General features: G+C 38.1%; 1 long non-coding RNA gene across 1 annotated transcript in view; it reads right to left on the bottom strand.

The window, feature by feature from the left end:
- The window catches only part of LOC137751933 (uncharacterized), a 208265-nt gene that overhangs the window by 130364 nt on the left and 57783 nt on the right, over positions 1–20118 (bottom strand). The window contains exon 2 of the long non-coding RNA XR_011070994.1: positions 16265–16370. This is a non-coding gene — a long non-coding RNA (uncharacterized lncRNA). The remainder of the gene's footprint in view (positions 1–16264; positions 16371–20118) is intronic.

Below are 20118 nucleotides of genomic sequence, written 5' to 3'. Positions count from 1 at the left end.
AAGTTGAAGTGAATTCTTATTTCTGAGTTAATCCTTATTCTGTTCCCCTGGATAATTCCTCTTATAAGATATATTCTCTGTCTCCATTTTGTTTTGTTTTGTTCCATTGCTATTTCAGTCTTTATGCTGGTTCATTTTATATTATCATTCATCTTTGAACGTGGTCAGCCATTTAGTGAAAAAAAAAAAAACCAAATATGCTATATCCTTAGCCCTAAATTTTTGATATTAAAATGGTTGATGTGACTCACAGGATTGTCATTAAGTCCCAACTCTGTGTGCTGTGATCCTTGTTTCCTTGCATCCCCACCCTCTCTTTCCTCATTTGACCTCTGGCAATCTCACTCAACTAGAAAACAATGTTGTAGATAATTTAAATGTCATGTCATTGAACTTCCAGGCAAAATGGTAACCTAAACAGATACAGTCTCCCTCCCACCATCATCTCTGACAACTATAAATCCTGGGTCAATGTGTTTTAATTCAAATTACATGTATGTTTTTTAACATAGCATTCGGATTTTACATCATGAGTGTGATCTTGTCTAAGAACAAAAACAGTGCCAAGAAATCAAACTTTTTCTCATTAGGTTTATTGTTAGCAACACTGGTATTATAGTTTGTAACTACTCTATGTATATTGATAAAGTGAAATATAAGTATATATATAAGGTTTTAGGAACTGTCTTATCTAAAATTCTCCCAGAAGCAGGTCTTGAGACAGGAATTCAAGTAAGAGTAGTTGGAAAACACAAATAACACTGGTAAGGAATGGGAAATCAATACAGGGTAAAGAAGGCATCCCCTCAGGGCTGTGCTACTACACCAACTACCACATTAAGCCGTTAAAGATTAATCCCATAAGAAAACTCCGAGAATGCATGCAAAATATATACCTCAGAATTGTCCAACACCTGCTTATGAGAGTCACTGATTGAGGGCTGCCCTCCAGGGACTGTGAGTTCATTGGCATTTCCAGTCTGTCATGTGTACAGGCAGCTCTCCACAGGAGCAGGAAAAAGAGCCTTAGTCACAGATACAGATACTAGCAGTTGTAAATGAGCAAGATTTCCCACAGATGTGAACGGAGAACTATCCATATCTGCAAGGGTCCATCCCTTGCACCAATCAGATGTGCTCTGTCCCCATATGAATTTCTTTCTTTTTTTTAATTGAGGTATAATTGACGTATAACATTATATTCGTTTCAAGTGTACAACGTAATGATTCAATATTTGTATATATTGCGAAATGATCATCCCAGAAAGTCTAGTTAACAGCCATCACCCTACATAGTTACAAAAAACTTTTTTATGTTAATTTCACTTCATCTAGTTACTGTTTCTTCAAAGTGGTAACCAGTCAATTTTGATTAAAAAAGATAACAAATTACAACAGGCTTAATCTTGGTGTAATTACTTAATTGTAACTACTTAATATTAGTGTACAATTACGCTGGTAAATGGCCGTCTCTTCAGGAAAAGGTTGGGGAAATTACTACTGTCTGTGCTTGCTGAGGCACTGCAAAGTTCATCAGGAAGGCCCATCTTTCCCTTGAATCAATTCTGGGTCTGAGAACTGCTTCAGATCTGGAAACTGGATAAGGCATCAGGATTTTTGTTGTTGTTATTGGCAGCTGACATCAACACCTATCCTTGATCTTTTTGCTTAAAGATGTACAACAAAACTCTCATTGGGTGTCCCTCTACCTCTCTATCTTGTCTTTAGTAAAAACACTGAGAATTGAAGTGTTTTATTTCTTTGTTTAAAAAAACCCTATCAAGAGTATTTGAACAGTACTTGACTTCTTCTTTCTGTCTATAACTTATGATATAAATCAAGGATCTTTTCATGCCTTGGCAAATTGTCATACTACTTTCTAAGTTTGAATCCACTTCCAGCATTTTATCTTTCCCACTTTCAATGTGATGAAATATCTCTGAGAATTCCATGAATGAGAAGTTTTTCACTGGCAATCCTTTCTCTGAGATATCTTCATCCTTTCTGTCATGACCACTTTTCTCATTTATATTGTTAAGGCTGCCTTCACTAAGTTCCTCTGATTGCACATTGGAGTCTCTTAAATAGAGGTGGTGTCATATTTCCATGGTTAGCTATTTCTTCTTTAACCCCATTTACATTTGATTAAAATTTCACTTCTAGTATTATAACTTGTTTTTTTTTTCTTTTCTGTGCTTGATTTTTGATGGCCAATTCCCTCTTTCAATTATCCATTTTGGTAAAACGTTACACAGCTTTATCACTGGGAGAGAAAGAGACAACACAACTCTACTTTTGTCATCTGTGTGCGAACTAACAGATGTGCCATGACCAATTACCTATAGACTCTGAAAAAAGTGATATAACTGGTCACTGATCATAATGTGCATCTGTTATTTGCATAGTGATTTGTGCATTGAAGAGCTAGCAGCAAAGTCTGTGCTTTATGCAATTGCTAACAGTTAATATATCTTGATAACTGAAATTTGAACTATGCTATTGGAGCACTGGTAGTTTTTAACTGAACTGCAGTAACTGAAATTCATGCATATCAGAACCATGCAAAGCAAAGACTGCAAATCCATTTTAACATGCCCACCTCTCTGAGCCTTTTGACTCCTCCTTCAGTTCTCTGCCATGGCAGTTTCAGCATCCCCACCATCCAAGCAGACTATTTTAATTGACTCCTGGTGTCCTTGCCAGGATATTAAGTCCTGAGTCATGTAAGAATACTCATATCAGTAAACTCTCCTTTATCCAGCCTTATTTTGTAACTTCTGGTACAGCACTCTCAAGATTTATTTCTAGGCACATTTTCCTGATTCCTGAAAATATATTTTAGCCAGGTCCTGCAACTCATCTGGTGAATAATCCCTTTCCTCACAAATCAGAGATAGTACTTCCCCTGTGAGGCTATGCTGAGGTTGACCCCAGTTATTGGCCTTGCTACCGCAGGGGCAGCTGGAGCAAATCTTGAGGTAAGATACTTGCAAGCATATTATCTTGTAAAACATCTGCCTCAGGTAAGGACTCTGCATGATGTCCAGGCAAAGCAGGATTGAGAGTGGTAAAAGGAGTTACCAACTTCTGCAGGCCCAGGAGTTTAAGGAAGTCTTGGAGAAATTCAGTAGGACACCTATGTAAGTCCAAGAGTTCATGGAGCTCTTGGAGGAGTTCAAGATTCTCAAGTCAATCCATTCTAGATATCAGGGTCCCACCCACTCTTTTCAGATCCCTAATTTTAGAAAGAAACTTGCCAGAGCTGTTATTCAGCCTTCTTTGTAATTCTACTACTCTCACAGGCAGATAACTGGGCCTAATTCTCAACACAATCTGTCCTCTAGCTTTAGAAGGTTAGAGCTTCCTTAAATACTCCCAAAGAGATTTTCTGGCTTTCACACAATTCCCATGGTTCATGACTGGCAAGTTTGAGTGTGTGGTTTTCTTTCTTTCTTCATATGACATGCCAATGTCATTTAACAGCAGTTGATCAAATCCATAGTCCTGATAATCACCAATGTCACCATCTCTCAAATTCCAGAGATACTGCATGAGACAGTGCATGCCCTTCCACCTCATCCCATCCCAATTCATCACAATAAGAATCTTAGTGATTATAAAGCTACAATATGCCAGAGCTTATCACCACCCCACTTATCACTAGAAATGGGGTCTTTGCTGCAACCTGGGTGTCAAGTGATTCTATTCTAGAATCCATCTTGAAGATCTGCTTTCTAGAACAACTTCCTGTCTCACTTGCCTTAGTTAAGGATTCCCACCCCCCACAAGAAGACCCAGAGAAAACACCTAAATGAAAATATTCATTTGGAGTTGCAATAAACAACGGAGGGAAGGAGGATATGAGATAGGGAAGAGAAGACACTCAATAAACAGTACATTATCAAACTAAATATCTCAGTGGGTAACTGGAGTTTAATCCCTTAGTGTGATATCTGGGAAATATAGATACGAATTATCCTACCTGAGGGCCAAAAAACCCGGAATATTTAAATACCAATTTCTCTCAGTCATTGGTTGTGAACAGCTCCCAAGAGTTGTTAATTCTTCAGCATGTCCAACCTGCCATGCTCATGAAGAAAAAAGCTTTCTACAGCATGGAGAGCCTCATGCAATGCTAGTAGTTGAAGCCAGCCAGAAAAGACAGTCCTGGAATGGCCTCAGGAATCTGGGTAGGGGAGCACAGCACCTGCTATACCAATCATCCCTGATCCTCAGGAAAAAAAAAAAACTGTATATCTTGAACCTTGGTGCTGAGTGGAGCTGAAAAATAGTCTCCCGGTGAATCGGGATCAAGAGAATTCTCTGGGTTCCCAGATCACCAAAGAAGGAGGAGCATTAGGCTGGTGTTAAGGCCTGAATTGTGCCCCCCCAAAATTATATGTTGAAGCCCTAACCTCCAGTCCGTCAGAATGTGACTATATTTGGAAGTCGGGCCTTTAAAGAGGTGATTAAGTTAGAACAAGGCCATTAAGGTGAGCTCTAATCCAATCTGACTGGTGTCCTTATAAGAAGAGGAAATTTGGACACACAGAGAGACACCAGGGGTGTGGACACACAGAGGAAAGACAATGTGAGTACATACCGTAAAGGTAGCCATCTGAAAGCCAAGGAGCCTTGAAAGAAACCAAACTTGCCAATACCTTGATCTTGGAATTCTAGCCTCCAAGACTATGAGAAAAATACCTTTTTATTATTTAAGCCACTTAATTTGTGGTACTTTGTTTTGGCAGCTCTAGCAAACTAATATAACTGGTATGGCTCAGTGATCCAGGAACATCATCCCCATGAGAGCAGAACTATAGGAAAAGGATCCTTCCACCAGATCAATCTATCCTGATCAAGCAATTCCTCCACAAGTGCATTGCAGAACTTCTCCTGATGCTCCCTGGCTTGCCAGAATCTCAGAATCAACAGAACTTGTGAGTTTTACTATGCCTTCTTTTGATAACCCAAAAGTCCATCTTCAGAAATGGAATCCAGTAGAAATGACACCACAGATAATCAGTCATTTAACTATGCTTGATTCACTGCTCCCACCAGAATAGGACACAGCTGGCCCAGACTCTGGACCTCCACTGCATCCTTCAGTCAGAGGCCAGATGCTGCAGAGGATGTCAGGGGACAATGTCTGAGAAGAGAACCTCCTGTCCCTCTTTTTCCCCTAGAAAGTTTGTACGGACATTCCCAAGAATTGTCTCCACCAAGTGATTTTCCTACCCCAGCACACCCTCAAATGGCAATGATAAAGGTCTCTCCACCAAGCACTGGATTTTGTTTTCTGTCCTGCAACCTGAAAATAGAAGTGTGTCACTTTCAGAGTTGACCCAGCCTTCCAATAAGCAGACTTCTGAAGATGCCAGGACCACAGGAATACATTCTTTTGAGTTTCATCTAAAGTATTTTTTTTCTTTTAATTTTATCACCATTCATTAAGTGAATATACAATGGCCCAAATGGAAATTTGATAGAATTATAATTCTTAAGATAGTGATTATAGTAATGTAAATCTTTTGTCACTTCCATTTTATTTAATTATAAATAGTGTAACTACAGTAAATTTGCTGTTTTTAACAAGTCCAATAAAACACAGCAGGAATTTTTTGCCCTGCTAAAATAATTTTGATTTTTTAATCTTTTCATTCTACTGCCCTTAGTTAAGTGTCTATATAATAGCTCAAATATAAACTTGATAGATGTACAATTCTCAACGTAGTGCTTTAAAAATATACATTGTGTAAATGTAAATCTTATTAATAAATTGCTTCCATTTTATGAGTTTAATTGAAATCTAATTTCAAACGTCTATCTTTAAGGCTTAGATAATGTTAATTTAGTATTTTGTTATTGCTATTTAACAAGTCTTTCTTATTAATCCAGAAACAAATCTTCTAGTTTCAGTGCTATAGTCAGGTAATTATACAGATGTTCAAATAGGAGCTCACTAGAGTAATAATTCTTGGGATATTGTTTTATAACAATAAAAGTTGTACGTGTTGCTTATTTAGGAATGAAATTTGTGAGTCAATTGCTTCATTCTCTTCTATTTCTAGATAATGGAAGTATGGTATTTTGGCGTTGGTGTTTGAATTAGTTTCCTGCAGCTGCAGTTACAAATTACCACTGTGAAAGGAAAATCAAAATGGAGTCAGTATTACTAAGAGAGTTCTCTAAAATGCAGCTGGGAAACGACTGAGGAAGTGTGACTTATGCATGTCTCAGGCAGGATGGAATATGAACTTTGATCACTTATTATCTTAACACAGTCATTCGGAACATCTGCCCAGTATTCCAGAAGCTCAAGATACTTATTGGATGCTGACCCTAAAATAACTCATGGCAACCTATCCCTTAAGGACAAATATTTCCTTTCTTCTGTTACAGTGAATCATAATTCTTGCCAGACAACTTTACCAACCATGTAGCTTTTGCCTTTATAAGCCCCTGACTCTTTCTCTTCCCTGAAACACTCTTTAGGTTCTACCCCAATCTGTGTCTTGCAAACTGCAATTCCTAAGAACCCCCCACCCCGGCTCCCCACCACCAAATAAACTCTTTTCTTATTTGGAGCCTTCTGCGTTTCTTGGTTGAGACTCCATACTAGTAGCTTAAAATGACAGATTTATTCTCTCACAGTTCTGGAGGCCAGAGTTCAAATCAAAATGTCATCAGAGTTGCACTCCCTCTAGAGACCCTAGGGGAGAATCTTTCCTTGCCTTTTCCACCTTCTGGTGGCGCCCAGCATCCCTTGGCTTTCTTGGTTTGTGGCCACAGTACTCCATTCTTCACCCCCATCTTCACTTTGCCTTCTCCCCTGTGTACACCTTCCCCTCTGTATGTCTATCTTATAAAGATTCCTGTCATTTGATTTAAAGCCCACAAAGGTAGTCCAGGATGATCACCTCATCTCAAGATCCTTAGATTAATTACACTTGCAAATCCCCTTTTTTCAAAAAAGGTGACATTCACAGGTTCCAGGACTTAGACCATGGACAAACCCTTTGGGGAGGGGCAGGACACCATTTAACCCACTACAGTATCTTACAAGTTGCCCATAACACAAAGTGTAATGAGAGTTTTACATGAGTAGTCTAGCAAGAAGAGACTTTTGAAACTCGAAGTCAATTTCTGTACACCAAGGGCTATATTTACTCTGGTTGGTAGACTAATATGTTTACCTAAAAGATAGTAATTATTCTTTTTGAAAAAAAACTGATTAGACTAATATTTATAAAATGAAAAGATAGTAGAATTTGGAGTCAAAGTATATTTATTTTTTAAAATGTGTGCCCATGTTAAGGACTGAAAAGATACACAACTAAAATGTAAACAGTGGTGATGGGAGGAGAATGGGAAGTGGAGGGTAGGGGGATAAAGGGGGAATTTCGTATTCTTCCTCTGTATGTACTTGCATTAAAATGCACACACTAGTGCACATATCTGGCATCCAGGTTTTTGTGGCTACTACGCAGAGGAAACATTCCTTGATACTTTGGCTCTAATGGCCAGCAGGGTTTGTGTTCACAGGCTCAATGGGATGGTAGCAAACAAAGAAACACTTCTTAACTGATTCACGCCAGAGTTCAGTGCAGAGAGAACAGAATGAAATGCCTCTCTCCTCGCCTTCCCCTGAAAGAGGTATATTTGCACACTTTAAAAACTACTGCCTGAGGGTTCAGTTTCCAATCAGCCTGCATCTAGATGCTGACTAAGATCCTCCCCTTTGGGACACTGACAGGTCTTGGCACACTCTCAACTACTGGGAGCAATTAAGAACAAAGCAGGCTGCTTGGACAAACAAAAAGGTTTGAGAGACAACCAAGAGGTAGGAAAGAGTTGAATGATAAGATTTGTCTCCTGTATGAGGTCACTCCAAAAAGACTGGGAGAGGTGGTCCTTTTCTCTAACACATACAAACCAAAAGAGAGAGCCAAGGAAAACAAAGAAACGAGGAATATGTTCTGAATGAAAGATCAAGAAGAGCATTTGAGATGCTCATGCATTTGGGAAGACTCAAAATTACTAAGTTCAAGAATAAAAGTGGATGGAAGTCCTAGCCAGAGCAATTAGTCAAGAAACAGAAATGAAAGGCATCTAAATTGGAAAGGAAGAAGTAAAATTGTCACTATTTGCAAATAACATGATATTATATATAGAAAACCCTGAATACTCCACCACAAAAAAAAAACCTGTTAGAACTAATAATCAAATTCAGTAAAGTTTCAGGGTACAAAAATCAATACACAAAAATCTGTTGCATTTTTATACACTAACCAGCAGAAGGAGAAATTAAGAAAATAATCCCATTTACAATTTCATCAAAAAGAATAAAATACCTAGGAATAAATTCAACCAAAAACATGAAAGACCTGTACACTAAAAACCATAAGACACTGATGAAAGAATTTGAAGAAGATACAAATAAATGGAAAGATATTCCAAGCTCATGGATTGGCAGAATTAATATTGTTAAAATGTCTACACTATGCAAAGCTATTTGCAGATTCAATGCAATCCCTATCAAAATTCCAATGATATTTTTCAAAGAAATAGAAGAAACATTCCTAAAATATGTATAGGACCACAAAGGACCCCGAATAGCCAATGCCATCTTGAGAAAGAAGAGCAAAGCTGGAGCCATCACAATTCCTGATTTCAAACTGTATTACAAAGCTATGGTAATCAAAACATTATAGTATTAGCATAAACACAGACACATAGATCAATGGAACAGAATAGAGAGCCCAGAAATAAACCCATGTATATATGGTCAATTAATTTACAATAAAGGAGCCAAGACTATACAATGGGGAAAGGACAGTCTCACCAATAAATGGAGTTTGAAAAACTGGACAGCCACATGCAAAGGAATGAAACTGGGTCACTGTCTTATACCATACACAAAAATTAACTCAAAATGAATTAAAAACTTGAATGGAAGACTTGAAACCATAAAACCCCAAGAAGAAAACATGGACAATAAGTCCCTTGACATCAATCTTGGCAATGATTTTTAAAAATTTGAGACCAAAAGCTAAGACAACAAATGCAAAACTAAACAAGTGGGATACCATCAAACTAAGAAGTTTCTGCTCAGCCAAGGAAACTATCAACAAAATGGAATGGCAACCTACTGAAAAGAAGAAAATATTTGCAAACCTTATATCTGATAAGGCGTTAATATCCAAAACTATATATAAAGAACTCATACAACTCAATAACAAAAAAATCAGACAATCTGATTAAAAAATGGGCAGAGGAACTAAATAGACATTTTTCAAAGAAGACATACAGATGGCCAACAGGTACCTGAAAAGATGCTCAACATCACTAATCATCAGGGAAATGCAAATCGGAGACTTGCAAAGAGATATTACCTCACACCTGTTAGAATGGCTATTATCAAAAAAGACAAGAAATAACAAGTGTTGGCAAGGATGTGGAGAAAAGGGAATCTTTGTGCATTGTTGGTGAGGATGTAAATTGGTGCAGCCACTATGGAAAACAGTACAGAGTTTCCTCAAATAATTAAAAATAGAACTACCGTATCATCCAGCAATTCTTCTTCTGGATATTTATGAGGAGAAAACAAAATCACCACCTTGAAGACATATCTGCACCCCCATGTTTACTGCAGCATTATTTACAATAGCCAAAACATGGAAACAACCGAAGTGTCCATCAATGGATGAAAGTTTATCCTCACTATGTGAGAGATAGATAGATAGATAGATAAATAGATAGATAGATAGATAGATAGATAGATAGATAGATAGATAGATAGATAGAGAATATTGTTCAGCCATAAAAAGGAAGGAAATCCTGCCATTTGCAACAATATGGATGGACCTGGAGGGTATCATGCTAAGTGAAATAAATCAGACAGAGAAAGTCAAATACCATATGATCACTTTTATGTGGAATCTTAAAAAAAAAAAAAGACTCATAGATACAGAGAATAAAATGGTGGTTGCCAGAAGCAGGGGGTGAGGTTTGGGTAAAGGATGAAGGTGGTCAAAAGTACAAACTTCCAGTTATAAGATAAATAAGTCCTGGGGTTGTAATGTACAGCATGGTGACTATTGTTAATAGTACTGTATTATATACTTGAAAGTTGCTGAGAGAGTAGATCTCAAAAGTTCTCATCACAAGAAAGAAATTTATGTTTGTATACCTGAAACTAATATAATGTTATTTGTCGATTATATCTAATGAAAAAATAAAATAAAATTTTAAAAATAAAATGCATGCGTTAAGAAATTAACACACGATAAAGGGAGAGAGAGAGAAATTCAAAATGGCAGAGAGAGAAAATAAGTATAGGAAGTCAACAGTTGGTTCAAAAACCACTCTCCAAGCTACAAATACCCACCGGACAGTTCTCTTCTGGTGGCCCAGCATGTTTTCCCCAGCCAGAGGCAGAACTTCAAAGAGTAAAGCCCCTACAGATGGAGATGGAATCTCAGTGAAGATGAACTTCACCTACTTCATATCTTGTCCCAGGACTTGTGTTAAACTATGGGTACATTCTAATTTTCACAAATTCTGTTATTGTAGGCCTTAAAGATAAACACTTAGAATTGGATTCCAAATTAAACTCATAAAGTGCAAAAAGACCGGTTTTACACATGCAAGTTATACACACAAACACGTACACACACACACACACACACACACAGCATACATATGTATGGACTAAGGACTACCATATCAATCATCATTATATGTGCAGGCAATAGTTTTAAGAAAACAAAATCCTGGCCAGGACTATGAGTTACGATCATTTAGATCGTAAAAAATAGAGTGATTTTTTTCCATAGCACTTCTATGTTCTTTCAAAATATTTGAAGCATTATCTAAGCACAAATATGAAATGTCTCATGGAAAAAATATCCTTTGACTATTTAAAGTGCCTTCTGGATCACAGATTGATTTTCTTCTGATGCATCAAAGTTTGAAACAGATGAACCTGGTGATGTTAGTTTTTCTTGTATTCCAATAATATCCTTCATGGTTACATATGTTTTCCCAACTTGTGCTCTAAGCAAACATTCCTTTTCACGGTTACTCTTCCAAAAACAATCCATTAGAAGCTTTTACATGATAAAGATCCAGTCTACATCTTAACCTTATAAATCATATTCTCATGAATACACATGGTAAATTTTATCAACAGATAAATTATGATGGCAAAGGAAGAAATGTCATTATTTGGGAGGAAACTTTAAAACTGAGGCTGTCTATGTCTCATATGGACATCAAGGGTCCCTGATGGGTTTTTTTTTAAATAATAGATGTTTACCCTTGTTTCCGTTCATTGCCAGAATTTTTTGCAACTAACCAGTAAACTAGGGGTCAGCTTATTTCCCCAGAGATATGATTACATTAGTCACTCAGTAAATCTTGAATTAATTTTGTTCCAAAGTTTTCTGAGGAACTCATTAGATAATCTCTGGATCTAGGGAAATTAGTCACAGGGCCTAAAGGAATCACCTTCGCTGAACCAAAAGGGAAAAAAAAATTCAGTAGCAGCAAATATGCTGAAGAAATCTTAACCAAAAGGTTCCCCAAGTCTTAACAAATACAAATTCATAATACACTGAATATTTCTACTGTAAAGTAAATAACCAAAACCTATATTTATAGCATCTTATGCTAGATGGGCTGTAAATGTCAAGATCTGGTGTAAACCAGTGATTTACTTGGAGCAGCAGAGTTCTATGTCTAGCAGCCATTGGGGTGGTTCTTCAAAAAAGAACCGTTTAATAAATGCACAGACTTGAACTAATGCTCTAAGGTGTCACTGACAAATATCTATGCTGCTGGAAATTAACGTCTTTCAAGTACTGGATGAAATTGTAGTTCTCCTCTCACCAACAACCTGCGTTCACCTTTTTCTCGCATCACATCTGAATCACATTGAGGAGATAAGCAGAGCCACGTTGTTGAATATTCATTAGCTTCATCCCTGCTAGCCCTCTCAGTGGGCACACTCTCTCTAGGTTACTTGTTCCAGAGACCACACAGACAGGAAAGGCATACAAGCTACAATTGTTAGTCTCCAACCCCAGAGAAATACGCCATCCCCACCCCACAACCAGTACTAGAAAATCCATCTAGCATCATACACTGAGTAGGATTAGAATCAGTTCACCCACTGCATTCCCAGATTGATTTTCTATCACATACTTTTTTTTCATAAAATTTCAAAATGGCCTTCGAAGAAGGTACTAATTACTTCTTTCCTTTAACTGCCTAGAAATGAACTCCAAACATAATAAAAACAAAACTTTGTTTCATAAATAAACAAGACTGGTCGTGTCCATAGTTTGTATATTTATCCGCAGCAAGTTTAGAACAAAAAGGTTCCATGGGAAATTAGAGTGATATTAAAAGCAAGTCAAAGCAAGTATCAAGCGCACTCAAATAAGTCATGCTACTAATTAGCAGTAAAGAGTCAATGGAATTCAGAAAATCCTTGTAACTTTGAGCTTTCTTTTCATCAATGTGCTATGGAAGAGAAAGGTTTCTTTTCACCGAGCTATGTCCTCACTAGAATTTGTTTAATTTCTTTCTAGCAGTGGTAAATAACAATCAAAATCTAAACCCTGCCTCTGAGGCCTCTTAACAGCCAGTTTTCACTGGAATATAAAAATCTAATGAAATAAAGTGTATTACAGTGAATAAAGTGTATTCCAGCTGGCCTTAGTTGCCTTAAAAACCAGAAAAGCTGTGTGAACCCCTTCATAAATTTGCCCCTTTCAGTGAAAGGAGAGGTTACAGACTACAATAAACAATACAGGAGGGCTGGTGTGGCCAAAGGAATTCTGCTCCATGCAGAAAACACGAAGGCCCAGATGTCCAGTTGCCCATAACCCATCACCGCTCACCTCTTTCATGTAGTTTTTATAAAGACTTTGCTGGAACAGTCTATATTCATCCTGAAAGCAGATACACAGAAAAGAAAGGATAAGGGGAAGAAGGAGAGGGGCGGGAGGAGAAGGAGAAGGAGAAGGATCTTTTCAAGACTGATCCTTTTCAAGATCTGAGAGTTTGATAACTCAGGGCAATTTGCCCTCAAAGAGCAAAAATATCTTAATATTTATGTTATGGAATAACATATTTAGATAATTAGGGAATGAGTAAAATGCTAGGGCCATAAAGTTTTTTCCATGGAGAAATATAAAGTCTGTTTTTATAGCCCAAGTGTTGCCCTTTCTCATATCTTTTCAAGTATTTTGCTTACAATGAATTTTCCCCGAAGTATTACTTATCTGAGCAAACCATCTGAGTTCCATTAGCAAGGCCAGCTGCAACAAAGGTCAGTTCTGATATCAGCGAGTTGCTATGAAGCAAAGGGAATAAAATTCACCATGACCCAAAGGATCATAATATACATCCATTATATATTGTTTAAATTGAGCACTGAAAAAGAAGCTTAAAGAGTAACATTTTATGTGAAATATAGTCTATTAGTCCAGTTTTTAATCTTTTCAAGTGTATATATTACAGGAGATTTAACAGAGAAATAAATGCCTGACAAAACTTCCATTCCTGGTGTTTGTAGATCTATAAATTCAAATTGGTTATCAAAAGGTTCTTTTTCAACCTGTGTGGAATTTATCTGTCTGACAATTTATGAACACTTGTTACTCAGATTTAGAGCTCTTTCTGCATCAACAGCAGATTCACACCAACCAAATGCCTCCGTGAACCCTTTTCTCTCAATACTCTATACAACCCCTCCCAGCCCGCTTTTGTAAATAAAGTTTTGCTGGAACACAGCCATGCCCGTTCATTTACAAATTTTCTATGGCTGCTTTTGAGCAGAGTTTAAAAGTTGCAACAGAGAGCCTATATGGTCCAGAAACCCTGAACTATTTACTACCTGGCATTTTAACAAAAAGTTTGCTGAACAGTATTCTATACCCCATCTACCTACCTTTACTTTCCCAATTTTACTCTCATTTCCTACTGAAATACACATTTCTAATGCCTAATTTATTATAAACCTTAATGATCATTCCTTATACTTTCAGTATTTGGCTTGAAAAAGATTTCTAGTAAATTTTAATTCTTTCCAAGGAAATATGAATTGCTGTTACATTTCATAACATAAACCTTACTCTTTATCCTCTGCTTGTTCTACATTTACTGGAGTCACACTTCCCAGTCAGGCCACATACAATCGTGCAGGTTGCTCACTGCACAGAATGGCCCAGCAAAGGGGATGAGCTGAGGCTGGATGCAGCCCACACATCCCTTTTGTAGTCATAAACCTTGACACAATGCTATAACCTTCCACAGGAAAGGCCACCTTCACTCAAAATTGCATGAAGGTCTCTTCTCCTCATTAAGCTTTGCACCCACATGGTTGATTATGCCATTGTGCACAAAGGTATCATCTGATCCAGCAGAACCCTATGTTCTCTTGTTCTTTTTCAGCAGATCTCCGATAGGATCCTAGAAAATGCAGGTAAAATTCTTAAGTAACATTCTGAATGTCCCAACTTTTGCACAATCTAGCCCTGGTATTACGCACAGGTATTCAGCAATTTATAGTGATGAAGTAAGAGCTAGAAGTTGAGAGAGAAGATAAAGGTAGGCTGATTAAACTGGATGTATTCATCATTTATGTTGAGGATGTGAGAAGGTTCTTAATAAGAGAGGAAAATAAGGAAAGAGGTTTACTTGTATAAATCAGTTACATCCTGGCCCAATCTCTGTGTGGAATTTATACATTTCTAGAGTTAAGTAACTATTTAGCAAAAAGAAAAACAGAGAAGAGGAAAGAAATTAATTTCTGGGGGGTGGGAGGGCAGTAGTGATGGAAAGAAATGGTCTATGAGAAAAGGTAGGTAAAATAATGGTTAAAAGGAGGAAGCTAGGAAAAGCTCATGGAAAATTAGGGTGAGGAAAGGTCAAGGATGAGAATTAAAGGGAAAAAGATGATTGGACATGAAGCGAAGGGTCTGAGTATGGAGTGTGAGAGGAGGTTTTGAGATAAGGGATCTTGAGTCATAGGCAGAAGAAAAAGGAGAAGAATAACCACAGCTGCAGCTCTAACCTTCTAGCTAACAAGTAATTAAAGATCGTTGATCTATTCTGTCTTAATACAATATGCAATTATTCTAAATATATAATGCATGATAGCAGAGCTGAAAGACTTTGTATAGAGATCAGTGTCAGAATTTCAAGGAATTAAATATTTAAACGTTTTATAATAGGGAAAGAAGATAAAGAATAATGTACAGGAGACTTCCCGGGTGGTCCAGTGGGTGAGACTCCACGCTCCCAATGCAGGGGGCCCGGGTTTTATCCCTGGTCAGGGAACTAGATCCCACATGGATGCTGCAACTAAGAAGCCCGCGTGCTGCAACTAAGAAGCCCGCATGCTGCAACTAAGAAGTCTGCATGCCACAACTAAAGATCCCAAACGCCACAACTAAAAAGATCCCGCATGCCGCAACAAAGATCTTGTGTGCCACAACTAAGACCCGATGCAGCCAAAATAAATAAATAAATATTTTTTTAAAAAAGAATAATGTATAAAGTTAGATTTGCATTTTAGGTTTTTCTCAAGGAGTCTCTAACTTTTCACATTTGGATCATTTATTCAGCCTCTCTTGAAATAAATATAATTCTGAGTATTCAAACTATTATACTGAACTTATGAAAAGGTTTTGAAGATGATTTATGGCTTACCAGTTAGAAAGTGAATTATTTTACAAAAAAAAAAAAAGAATTAGCCCTCAGCAGCTCTAAACTGAACATTACAAAGTGATTATGTGAGCCACATACTTGAGTTTGAAGTATTATCAAGTCTTGAACTAACTAATAAATTAGCTGACTATTCTAAACCCCATGTTCATAGAAGTATTAATGATAAAAAAAATAGTGACCCAAATAGTGACCCACACATTCAGAAAATTTATGGGGAAAATACCCTTTTTTAACTTGTTCCTCGATTTTACAAGGTTTGAAGTGGGCCTCTCCTAAAGGAACCACCCTTCCATTATGGGAGGCCCACCTCCAGCTATGTCACCTCACCAATGAGATCATACCTTACTGTACATGACCTGAATAGAACGATGGAACCACAAGACCAATTTCAGCACAATATCACATCCAAAAGAAATAAAATTTGGATATTGTTTTGTTTTCCTTTTTGTCTTAACTTTCTTTTGTTACACAACAAATTACCACAAATTTAGCAGCTTAATACAACAACTCTTATTTCACTCACAATTCCGTAGTTCTGACGTCCAGCATGGTGTGACTGGGTCCTCTACTAAGTGAACCACAAAGCAGAAATAAAGGGATCAGCTGAGCTGAGTTTTCATCTGGAGGCTCTGAAAAAAGAAAATCCATTTCCAAGCTCATTCTATTGTTGGCAGAAGTTAGTTCCTGGAGGTTTTATGACTGAGGTCCCTGTTTTCTTGTTGGCTGTAAACCAGGGCATCTGTAACTTATAGAGGCCTCCCACTGTTCCCTGACAAGTGGCCCTTTCCATAACACGGCATTTGTTTCTTTAAGGCCAACAGGAATATGTCTCTGCTGCCTTGAAACTCTGACTTCTGGAACCAGCCGGAGAAAACTCTCCACTCTTAAAGGGCTTCCCTGGTTAGTCCAGGCCCACCCAAGATAATCTTCCTTTTGCTGTATAGTGTAATATAATCATCTCATCATATTCACAGGTGCCACCCACACCCCCAAGGAAGAGTATTATATAAGGGTGAGGGTCATTGGGAACTATCTTAGAAATCTACTTGCCAGTTTTGTTTCAATTTTATTCATACTATAGAGTTGGTGATACTGCCATGAAATGTGCACTCTCATATGGCCAGAAACTACCCTCTCAGCAACTTCTCAACATAATAATCCTCCATCAACCATGGCAGTTATCCTCCTGAAAAGCACAGTAGTTGGCAAGACAGTAGTCGGTAAAATCAGGATCTTACAAAGGAAATGATATTGGGGGAGCAATGAAAAAGTCATTAAATATGCATTAGGGTCTGTATATTCTTTACTAAGGCATTTGCTTCCTAAATAAACTATGTTAGTTGGTCAACGTTAAATTGTTTGAATAAACAATTGTCCTGACTCATCTTTGATTATTCAGGGAACAGGTCTGCAGACATCATGATTTGCTAAGATTTGTAAACTTTCACTTGTTTAATTTGCTTGTAAAATTTTACTCTTTTATAAAGCTTCTTGGATCAGCTCTTGCAAGCTTATAAATCTAATATCTTTTGCACTTACAGTTTCCTTTATTCTTTTTCACAAGTTACCACAAAATGTTTGTGTGGCTCCCTAGCTTAACATGTTATTTTCTGGATCTGATCTATTATCCATATCACTGCACTAGCCTCAGTGCCTATATCTTCAATAAATACTTGTTGAAAGACTGACTGACTGAATGAATGAATGAATGATTGAATACTGAGAGGGTACAGCACAAAGAGATGTCTCTACTCTTTCCTAAATCTAAGTGAAAGGGGAAAAAATAATTATCACACTCTGTTTTAAAGGAGTTGGACTGAACTATATATACATAAAAAGATCATGAATTTTTAATTTGGGGCATATTGATTAAAATTTTTTTGTTTATTTCAGAACAGCATCTAGCAGTGGTGGAACTTCTCAGGTATAAATGAAGAAAGGGAAGTGTGATGTGAATTTTATGTGTCTACTTGGCTGGACCACAGTGCCCAGATACTTGGTCAAGGGTGTTTCTGATGAGATTAACATTTACATCAGTGGACTGTGAGTAAAGCAGATTGCCCCACATAATGTGGAAGGGTTTCATCCAATCAGATAAAGATCTGACTAGAACAAAATCTGACCTCCCCTGAGCAAGAGGGGATTCTGCCAGCTTGATGGCCCACCCTGCAGATTTTAGACTTGCCGGCCTCCGTAATCACATGGGCCAATTCCTTCAAATAAATCTCTCTCTGTCTCCATTTCTCTTTCTCTCTCTCTCTCTACACACACACACACACACACACACACACACACACACACACACACTACTGGGGTTTGGTTTCTCCATAGAACCCTGGCTATTACAGGAAGTCTCAAGGAGGCACATCCACACTCTCAAAGTGGGAGCCTGTTCTACTGGGAACCCTATCTCCCTCACAGCAGCTGAGGCTTTGCTGTTGAGCCAGGGTCACCATCTGGGCTGGACTGTCCCTTGGTCAACTTGACATCATTGTCACCCTCTCCAAAGGTCTCTTATGCATCACAGAACACAAACCGGGAACTCCGTTTCCAGAATCCACTTCCTTGTATGATTATAAGTTAGAGTCTACCAATGAGAGGCATTTGCGTGAGATCTAGAAGGCAGAAGAGATGGAGAGGCTGTTACCCTCTGGAGGCAGGTGCAGGCAGTTGCAGATAGACACGTGAGCTGACATGAGGAGCAAAGTAACTTGAGCTTCTTTCAGAATCATGGAAATCACTGCTGTGGGATGAGATCATCAGTGCAGCTTTCCTGCCCTTTGCTCCTGCAGTGCTTTCAACAGTTGCATAAGCCTCGATTTCCCTGTCTTGAAACCCTTCCTATTCAGAATGCACACAATGCCTCTGTGTTCTGACCAGACCCAGACTACACCACTGATACATTCTTTTGGATGAAAGGGAGAGGAAGCTCTTCATTCTTTCCATTATCCTAATCTATCAGATGGGGTATAATAACTTGGAACTCTAAGAGGGATCATAATCCTCTTCCACCCAGAAATTCCCATGACTCCTATGAAAGTGGGTCTACTCTTCACCCTCCTGTCTAAATCCATAGGCCTGAGATCACTGGGGAGAAGCAGCAAGACTCTCTATAGAGCAGGAATGAGGTGTTTCCCCTGGCAAAAATATCTCCCATTACACTTCCCTTGGAAGAGCAGGTTCCAGCCTGTCTTATACAATCGTGATTAAGACACTAAAACAGTTCTTCCCAGAACCAAGAAGATAAATTGATAGTTTCATCTTTAAAAATCAAATTGCTGACAATATTAGAACAACAGTTTATCCTTCTTAAATATCTGTGTGCATTGTGTCTGTTTTCTTTAGTTCCATCTCAGGTATCCTCTTACAATAGGATAAACCTTACAACTCTTAACTAGGACAAGCTGGTCCATGTGGCCTCTGAATAACATCTCAGACTCACTTCACTCACTCTGAATTCAGGCCTCATTAGCCTCTTTATGATATGAGTCAACCCTGCTCCTTTGGGTCTTACGGCCTTTGCACATCCCATTCTCTCTGCCTGAAAACACTCCTGTGGATTCTGACTCTACCTTCATACCCTTTGTCCCAATAATTTCTACTCACTCTCCAGCTCTCCTTTTAAACATCACTTCCACAGGCAGGTTACTTCATCCTGTTATTCACACTTATATTATTGCACTTTGCAGTGCTTATTACAACTACAATTTACTAATTTTCAAAATATCTTTCTTCCCGTCTAGACGATAGCTTCCTGGTGTTACATTTTCACCACTGCATCCCTGGTACCTGGGGCGTGTTAAGCAAATAGACCTTAAATATGTATTGAATAAAAGAAAAAAAAGAGAGGGAGGGAAAAAGGAAGGAAGAAACGAACGAACAAAGGAACAAAGGAAAGGGAGGAGGAGATGTGGTGGTTAAAATTAAATTCACCATAAATCAGTGATATTTCAGGCAGCACTATAGAAAAAGGAATCTATGGATTGACTGGAGAGAAAAAAAGACCTTCACAGAAGGCTAGAGAAGTGTTCTTTCCGTCTGGCAAAAAATTAATACAGTGCTGGATCACTAAAAGAAACCATGTTTTTTTAAGATGGTGATGATGACAGAAACTGGAGAGGGCTCTGTATTTCATCTGCAGTTTGGGGAAGGTAAATAGGTTTTTAAATAAGGTAGGCGGACACTGGTGGGCCAGCAGAAACCGCACTGCCTCCATTTTGGGAAGAATTTGGCTGCCACTATTCCCAACGGACCTCCGAGGACTATGTCAGCGCACAATGGCTCCAGCCTTTTCTGGTTCTTGGCAATATAGAATAGCCTGAATCAAAGGACAGGAAACAAAACAGACATGGACTCTTCTCCCCAGTGCGCAAAAGT

The sequence above is a fragment of the Eschrichtius robustus genome, chromosome 18 (assembly GCF_028021215.1).
Source record: "Eschrichtius robustus isolate mEscRob2 chromosome 18, mEscRob2.pri, whole genome shotgun sequence".
Classification (NCBI taxonomy): domain Eukaryota; kingdom Metazoa; phylum Chordata; class Mammalia; order Artiodactyla; family Eschrichtiidae; genus Eschrichtius; species Eschrichtius robustus.
The sequence above is the reverse complement of the archived record's forward strand: the minus strand, read 5'-3'. Positions and strand labels throughout refer to the sequence as shown.